Here is a 9,471-nt window from a genome sequence, read left to right as displayed (position 1 = left end):
AATTTTGTCTTTGGCAGAAAAGTATAAAGGTCGTTTTGAATTTACTTAATATTCCTTTCATAGCTTGGATAACTGAGAATAAAGGAGTGGAGAATGGAGGTTTATCTGCATAATCCTAGCATTTGGGAGACCAGAATAGGAGGAGGATAAATTTAAGGCTATCCTGGGTTAACATAATAATATTCTATTCAAGTAGAATATTATTGAGAACTCTGCAACCAGAGGTGATGCAGGTGTGGCTGCTATGTCACGTGTGCATCAGTAGGTTGCAGAGAGGAAAGAGGCTATGTTCTGACTTGGAACATCTGAATGATTAGCAGCCTAACGCTCCCTGGGGGGTGTGGGGAGAGAGAATCTGAGATGACCACCAGTTCAGTGTCAGGGAGGCCTGAACGGGCTCCCAGGATGAGGAACAAGCCAGAGACTAGAAGAACCTGACCTTGGATCTCCAGCCTCAGGCAGGAGTGAACTTAAGACAGGCAACCCTCCCAAGGGCCCATTTCTGCAGGCCATAGTGAGTATGGAGCCTAAGATTACCAACAAACCACAACATGGGGGCTGTTCAGGGAACTAGACTGAAATGACTACCAGACCAATGTCGTGCAGACCTAAGACAGGCTGACCATGACATAGATGACCCCTACCCAACACCATAAAGCATGAACAGTGCGTAGCACTCCTGAGACAACTCCTGAGGTGACCCCAGACACTCAAAGATACCTGGTGCTACTACGAGAAACAAGTAAGTAGAGAAACAGAAGAGAAAGAGAAACAGAAGGGTGTGGCACAATGAAGAGAGGCCGAACTGGAGCCTAGAGCTTAGTGAGGGAGAGCTTGAGCTTTATGTGAGTTGCCAGTGATGCTACCTGGGAACATGGTGGGTCCTGACCTGTGCTGCCACTGTGGAGACCACACCTGAGTTCATGGCTCTGCAACAGCAGTGGCTCTGTTACCGCTAAAGGCCAGGCAGACATCCATTGTCTGAGCTGCCTCCCAAGGACATGTTAATCTCTGAGGGCTGTGCAAAAGTGTTCCCACCCTTCCCCGTGCATCTTGACATAAATGGTCCTATAAGTAGCAGAGCTGATCCTGGACCTGGCCAGCTCCCATCCTGGAGAGCAGGACCTGCACATTGCCAGAGCTGTGGGTGAGCTGGACCTGAGAATAGGAGTATGGGAGAGCTGGCCTTACCACTCATCTCCTTGGAGATGGTGTGAACATCTTTACCACATAGAGTAGGCAGGAGACTGGATTCTTGGGGTCATAAGAGTAGAAGAGCTGGCCCTGCCCTTAACCTGCTACAGCACTCAGGAGAGCAGACCCTGCACCTCATCTGGTCAGTACAGTAGAGCTGGCCTTAGATATGGGGGTTGCAGGTGAGCTGTCCCTGAGTGTGTACGTGCAGGAGAACCTACACTGCCTCTTAGCTTCTGGGTTGTGGCACAGACAGATGAGGGAGAAATATCTTTCTCTCCTCCTTCATTCCTTGCCATATATGACAGGCAGGAAAGATAACCCTGAGTCATGATAGTAGTACTGGCCCTGTCCCTCACCAGCTGAAACCCTTGGGAGAATGAACTCTGCACCTCCAGTGGGCAGCAGGGTAGAGCTAGGCCTGGTAGCTGGAATTGCTGGTGAACTGGCTCTAAGGGCCTGAGAGCAGGAGATCCATCTGGCTGACCCGCTCAGATACCTCTCAGGCCCAAATCTAGAGCTGTGACTTGGCACACTCCCCATCTCCCCCATTGATCAACTAACTGCTGGAGAGCATGAAGGGACTGATTTAATAATTCCAAAACTACAGGATCTCCTTGACACTGGGAAACAACAGGATATCTGGGAAGAGTCCAAGTGAGGCTCCAGTATTGATAAAATAGCAGAAGCCAGAGGCCTCATATGCAAAGAGTCATTGCAATGAACATTTGCAAGCAAAGAAATGTAGACATAGGGTTTACCGTGGGACACAATGTGTTCAGCATAGCTTCCACAACAAGATTTTTACTTCTCCGTTGGGGATGAAGTTACAAGGATAAAGGGGGCTGAGGTATGAGAAGGATTTGGGTATATGATGTAAAATTCACAAAGAACCAAAATGAGAGAGAAGGAAGAACAGAAGCTAGATGGAGGGTAGAAAGGACAGGAAAAAAAGGAACAGTCTCTTAGTCTATGAATGCCTCACTGGCTGAATTTTTAATACACTGTTTCCAATGTATCACAAATATTTCACCTTGTTATGACTTGGTTACCATGTCTTCATAAAAAAGATATTAGCAATGGTCTACAGTTGAGTTAGAAACAATAGTTTCAATAAATAACTCTTTCAATAAATAAACTTGTTGTTTAATATAAAAACGTGTGTTGTCTCAGTCAAAAGAATGACCATTTAATGTACTCTTTTATACAATAAAGCAAAACATAATGGGCAGTGTATGAATACCTGGAACAGCCAACTGGATAGTCCACTGGAATGAGTATACTGTCAGGAAAATGTGTTAGGAAAATTACGAAACCAAGAAGAAACACAAGCATACAAACACATATGCACATATACATGCACATGCACACACATACACACTGTTTGACAATTTGACTGTGACAAAATTCTCAGCCAGTAAAATGTTGGCTCAATAAGCATCACATCCTGAGTTCAGATACAGAGCACTCACATAGATAGCTAGATGTGGAGCTCCTTCCTGTCATCCAGTGCTGGGAGTGTGAGGGTCTATGAGGCTTGCTAGCCAATTTATCTAAATCGGTAATCTACAGATTCAGTGGGAAACCTAACTTCTAAAAAGAAAGTAAATGGTGATAGAGGAAATTGTTGACGCCAACATCTGGCCTAAACACACACACACACACACACACACACACACACACACACACATACACACACTCACACACACATCATCATCATCATCATCATCATCATCATTATCATCATCATCTGGCCTACACACACACACACACACACACACACACACACACACATTCACACACATACACAATAACATACATACACACACACCACATACAGACACTCCCAGACACAAGCACACATACCCAGACACACACAAGCACACACCACATACACACATTTGACCTACATATGCACACAGACAAACATAGACACACACACACACACAATATCTGACCTACACACACACACACACACACACACACACATACACACATTGTTACACCCATTCCCATGTGCATGGATACACAGATACACTACTCACAATACAGTGTGAAAACATCTCACCAAAGGGAAGATTAAAATAGACAGAATGTTATATTTCATGTGAACTATCTTCTTAGGAGGCATGAGAAATACAGTTGTAAATGTCTGAATTGATTTCACATTTATGTCCAACTTCACAAACTCAGTGCTGAGTTTTTGGGGTTTTGTTTTGTTTTGTTTTGTTTTGTTTTGTTTTGTTTTGTTTTGTTTTGTTTTGTTTTTAAAGAATGGGCCCAGGAAGAAGGAAGGACAGTTCATTGGGCCTTCTTGGTACTAAGTGGACGTTTTGTTCATGAAACCAAAGAAAGTTGTGCACCTCCATATTCAAATGAAGGTAATGCAAAACACAAATGGAATCATGGGTTCCAACTTTCTATTTAAAATAAGTATTCCCTGATTAAATGAGACTTGACAGATTTAATGAGAAACTAATGGTGACCTCAAGCCGAATCTCGTTATTTAATCTAAACAATGGCCAGCACCCTTTCAGATAATATTTGCAAGCTAAAGGTGTTTGAAGATAAATTGTGCAATCTCACTCTAAAATAATGTTTAGTGATAAACCTTTTAATGTTTAAACAAAAACCTGTAAATGTGAAATTTACATTTAAATCATATTAAAAACAGTGTATTGTATTTTTCATATCTGGACATTATAACAGATCTGTGCTTCATTCTCAACTGTTAAGTGCAACATTTATCTATTTCTATGTAACTTCCAGGGAAATAAGGTTCAAAGAACATCCTGACATGCAACAGCTCTGAGCCGCTAAGAATACAAATGAGGATTCCTGATCAGCTGCAGAACTGCCAATCAAGCCTGAATTGTCTGTATCTATTTGCCGGAGGAGCCATAGTATGTATAAGCCTGTGAATTTGGGGCTGTGATCACAAAAGAAAATTGCCATTGTCCTTGTTATATTGTGTCTCTTCAAATATCCTGATCCCCAGGAATTCTGAATGTATGTGTCTGCCGTAGAGAAGTAAGAGTAGTTATTAGCTGAAATGAAGTCATACGACCATTAATTGACTCTTAGCCAGTGTCACTGTGTCCTTCTAAGCATAAAAGAGCCACAAGGTACCAAACAGAACAGCAAATGACACAGTACCTAGGGCAGAAACACAATCACAAGCCAAGGGACAGAACAGACCATATGTGGCCAACCAGAAGTTAGCAGTAAACAAGTATGAAATCCCTCTGTGGGATTCAGAAATATATCCTTGAACTTTCAGCCTCCTGAACAGTGGTTTTTGACATTTTTAATGCTGTGACCTTTTAATACAGTTTCTTCGTGTGATAGTGATCCCTAACCATAAAATTTTTTTTGCAAAAACTGTAAGTTTGCTACTGTTATTAATTGTAACGTAAATATATGTGTTTTCTGATAGTCTTAGGCAACCCCACAGGGATCATGACAGCAGGTTGAGAACTGCTACCCTAGAATTACATGATATGTTTCTTTTGTCTTCTGAGAGTCTTTTATACATTGTTAGAGAATCAGTTGGAAGCTATGGTAAAAGTTTTAATACCTAGAAAATGACAAGGAGTGTTCTAAGTATTGATTATAATATTATCATACAATAATACCTATACATAAAGGAAAACAGGACTGAATTGGTATGAGAAATTAGCAATAGACAGAAGCATTTACTGACCAGGAGTAGAGTTCAATGAAATTCTACTCAGACAAAATTCCATTCTGGAAATCCAAGTGTCCAGTACATGTGCAGAAGGACTTGGACCTCTACGTTACTATTACCTTGTGTATTCAGCTATCAATTTTGAACTTAGTCATCCAAAACTATATTTGATTTCATTTATTTTGACTTTATATATACTGCTTAAAGTTGTGGAAGAAAATCTAGTCGTGGTTTACCTAAAACAATCCCAGCTTTGAATATTAATTAACATTCCTAGAGTTGTCACCAGAAGTCACTTTTTTCCCCCAACACCCACTTCATTGTCTTAACAAGCATAGGCAGTGGAATTATTCTTAACATTCCCATTTCCCTAGGGCAAACTTAAGATTCAATGAGTGTGATATTCGACAGACAAGGGACAAGTCCTAGCTGTAAGACTGGAGTTTCATGGCAGAATTAGGACTCATAGCACAGTCATTAATTTGCTCATCAGGTGTATGGAGCCTGTAACTTAATTCTTTCAAAGTCTTATTTAATAATGGTTCTCAAATGTTTTAACCTCCCTTCTACCCAACGGCTCACCAGAAGTAGTGGAAAAGAATATGGGAGAAGTGGACCTGTTCAGAAATGGTTCTTTGCAGCAAATACCATCTGCATTATCAGGAAATCCACAATTCAGTGCGCAGGTCAACAACGACAGCTCGATCCACTCACAAACTCAAGACCACACGAGCAGCGCAGTTCGGTAGTCAGGATAGCAGACATGAATCAGCGGTGGCGGCACTGCCTAACAGGAAAAGTCAGGTCTCAGCCTCAGCACAGGTAGGCAGGAGGGACCAGGGCCAACATAAATGCCAAGAGAAGTTCTCAGCTGTGCCTCTCTCAGCTACCTGAAGATCAGCAAAGATGAGAGATGAACAGGCATTGCCCAAGTAGCTCTGTAAGCAATCCAAGCTCAGCTTCCGTCACTGTCGGTCAAGTCGTTTTAAACTCCCTCCAAACATCACGTGTCCTCCACAGGTCTTGCCTCAGTACCTGTGTCTGTCTCAGCTGACATCACTCTGCCAATCGGCCCGAGTCCTAGGAAGTAACAAGAAACTGCAGCGTGCTACCAGAAGGTTTTTGGTGAGTTTCTGTCTGTGGAATCCCAACAAATCCCCATTCAACTACACAGTGTAAGTCAGACCAATAAATGAATGTTGTTAGCAAAGAACATATCTCATGTGTCCTTTTACAAGTTTGCTTTAGCAGAACATCCTTTCTCCTGTGTCTGCTGCAGTGAAACATTCCTTCATGAGTCTGCCTTAGTCTTTCACTTGTGTCTGCTTCAATGAAACATTCGTTCACGTTTGCCTTAGCGAAACACCATCCAACACAACTGACTTTACAGAGAACCCTTACGTTTCCACACCAGGAGTTCACTTTTCTTTCAACCATTTCTTACAAATTTCAAGTCCTACCAATTCAAGTCCTACCAATGAAACAGAAAAATGCTAGAGTGAAAAAAACACTAATAAAATTCAAACTTTATATATCTGAGCATTGAAACACAAACTTCATGAAAGAATCTTAACACACCATTTGAGCTTTTACACCATCAAACTGATGGAGGGGAAAGTCCAGACAAAGTTGTCTTTTTAATATTTAATGTCAGCTGCTGTAACGTAATAGACATAATAGTTAATTAGTTATAATTTGATTTTTCATTTGTAAAGTGGCCATGGAAGCTGTACAGGACATCCACAGATTGTAGTGCAAACCACTCACTTGCCTGTGTAGCATGCTCAAATGATGGAAGTTAGGAATTCCAGGGCTGTAGAGTTGGAACGCAGATCATTAAAAGGACAGAGAAGGAATATGTAACTCTGCAGTTAAACCAATCAGAGAGGGAAGTGGAAGAACCAACACAGCAGGTAAAGTGAGAACGTGGTTACTTATAATGTATGAGTTTGTATATGGGTATGCATGCATGTATATGTACATATAGTGGTTAGTTATATATTACATATATTGCATATATAATATGTTGCAGTTTTGTCAATTAAATACACATGCACATTTAATAGCTCTAAGTCACATATGCAGTATAAGAATGTAACTGAATTTCTAACGGCATATAAAAATCCATACCAACTTAAAATGTGAGACTTGTTGCTTTCTTATTCAAGAGATACACTCATAAACAGAGTTCATTAGGACTCAGTATAATTATAATTGTTGTTTTATACCTTCTTGTGGTCAATTTAGGATGGTTAAATCACATGGCAGATTGCACGCCATGTGGCCACTTACATCCTAGAGAAGTCACCAGCCTAGATGAAGAAGAGGCATATGGCTGCTGTTTTAAAACATTTGTTTTTCTGTAAATATATTTATATATTTTAGATGAGACTTACATAAAATTTACACACACATGTATATGCCCTAAACAAGAGCTGACTCATATATAAATATGTGTACTCTTTGCGTAGTGGTTTAGTCCCTGGGAGATCTGGTTGGTTGGTACTGTTGTTCGTATGGGGTTGCAAGCCCCTTCACCTCTTTCGATAATTTCTCTAACTCCTCCCATAGGGTTCCCATTCTCAGTTCAATGGTTTGCTGCTATCATTAACCTCTGTATTTGTCCTGCTCTGGCTGAGTCTCTCAGGAGACATCTATATCTGGTTCCTGTCAGCATGTATTTCTTGGCTTCATCAATATTGTCTAGTTTGGGTGGCTGTATATATAAATATGGGCTGGATCCCTAGATGGGGCAGGCTCTGAATGGTCATTCCTTCAATCTCTGCTCCAAACTTTATCTTCATTTCTCCTCCTATGAATATTTTTATTCCCCCTTTTAAGAAGGACTGAAGAATCTGCAGTTTGGTCATCCTTCTTGAGCGTCATGTGGCCTGTGGATTGTATCTTGGGTAATTCGAGCTTTTGGACTAATATCCACTTATCAGTCTGTGCATACCATGTGTGTTTATTTGGATTGGGTTACCTAACTCAGGATGATGTTTTCTACTTCCATCCATTTTTCTATGAATTCATAAACTTATTGCTTTTGATAGCTGAGTAGTACTCCATTGAGTAGATGTACCACATTTTCTGTATCCATTCTTCTGTTTAAGGGCAGATGGGTTCTTTCCAACTTCTGGCTATTATGAATAAGGCTACCGTGAACATAGTAGAGCATGTGTCTTGTCATAAATTGGAGCATCATTTAGGTATATGCCCAGGCATAGTATAGCTACGTCCTCAGGTTGTACTATATCCAACCTGAGGATATATTTTCTAAGAAAGCTCCAGACTGATTTCCATAGTGGTTGTACCAGCTTGCAATCCCACCAACAATGGAGGAGTGTTCCTCTTTCTCTATATCCTTGCCAGCACCTATTCTCACCTGAGTTTTTGATCTTAGCCAATCTGACTGGCGTGAGATGGAATCGCAGAGTTGTTTTGATATGCATTTCCCTAATAACTAAGGATGTTGAACATTTCTTTAGGTACTTCTCAGCCATTTGATATTCCTCAGGGGAGAATTCTATGTGTAGGTATGTATATCATTTTTAGTAGGGTTACTTGATTCTCTGTAGTGTAACTTTTTGAGTTCTTTGCATATATTGAATATTTGCCCTCTATCAAATGTAGGATTGACAAAATCTTTTCCCAATCTGTTGGTTGCTGTTTTGCCCTAATGACAGTGCCCATTGCCTTACAGAAACTTTGCAATTTTGTGAGGTCCCATTTGTTGATTCTTGATCTTTGATAAGCCATTGGAATTCTGTTCCATTGTTGGTGGGATTCATAACCTCTGTTAGCTTCACTATTTCTCTGTTTCATTTCTGTTTTGATGACTTTTCAATTGGTGAGAGTGGAGTGCTAAAGTCTCTCATTAATAATATATGGGGTTGATGTGTAGTTTAAGTATTAGTAATGTTTCTTTTACGAATGTGAGTACACTTTTATTGGGGGCATAGATGTTCAAAAATGAGACTTCATCTTGGGGTATTTTTTTCTGTAATGAGTATGAAGTGCCCTTTCCCATCTCTGTTGATTAATTCTGGTTGAAGTATATTTTACTAGATAATTAATGGCTATCTCATCTTGATTCTTGGGTCTGTTTGCTTGGAAATCTTTTCCAGTCTTTTACTCTGAAGTGATGTCTATCTTTCTTGTTTTTATTGTATGTAATAGAATGATGCCTGCCTCTGTTTATTGGGGGAATTGACTCCATTGATTTTGAAAGGAATGACGATTATTGATATTTTTTGATGTTGGTGGTGTTATTGTATGTGCAGGTGTGTGTGTGTGTGTGTGTGTGTGTGTGTGTGTATTTGCATGTGTGTGTGTTTGTGTGTTTGTGTTTGTGTGTGTGTGTGTACTTCCTTTATTTTGTTTTTGCTTGTGTAGAATTGTTTCTATCTTGTGTTTTCTTGTGTGTAGTTTGAGATTTCCTTGTGTTTTCTGTAGGGCTGGATTTGTTGGTAGATACTGTTTAAGTTGGTTTTGTCTTGGAATATCTTGATTTCACCATGTATGACTAAGAGTTTTGCTGGGTATAGTAGTCTAGAGTGTCCTTGTGGTTTCTTAAGGCCCTTCTAGCC

The 9,471-nt window shown here is 40.3% G+C and overlaps 1 pseudogene; it reads left to right on the top strand.

Annotated features, from left to right (window-relative positions):
- The first annotated feature begins 211 nt into the window (after positions 1 to 211).
- On the top strand, positions 212 to 329 carry LOC116915137 (annotated as a pseudogene).
- Positions 330 to 9,471: the final 9,142 nt, after the last annotated feature.

Source organism: Rattus rattus, chromosome 13 (genome assembly GCF_011064425.1).
Source record: "Rattus rattus isolate New Zealand chromosome 13, Rrattus_CSIRO_v1, whole genome shotgun sequence".
NCBI lineage: Eukaryota > Metazoa > Chordata > Mammalia > Rodentia > Muridae > Rattus > Rattus rattus.
Note: the sequence above shows the minus strand (reverse complement) of the source record. Positions and strands in the feature narration are given on the sequence as shown.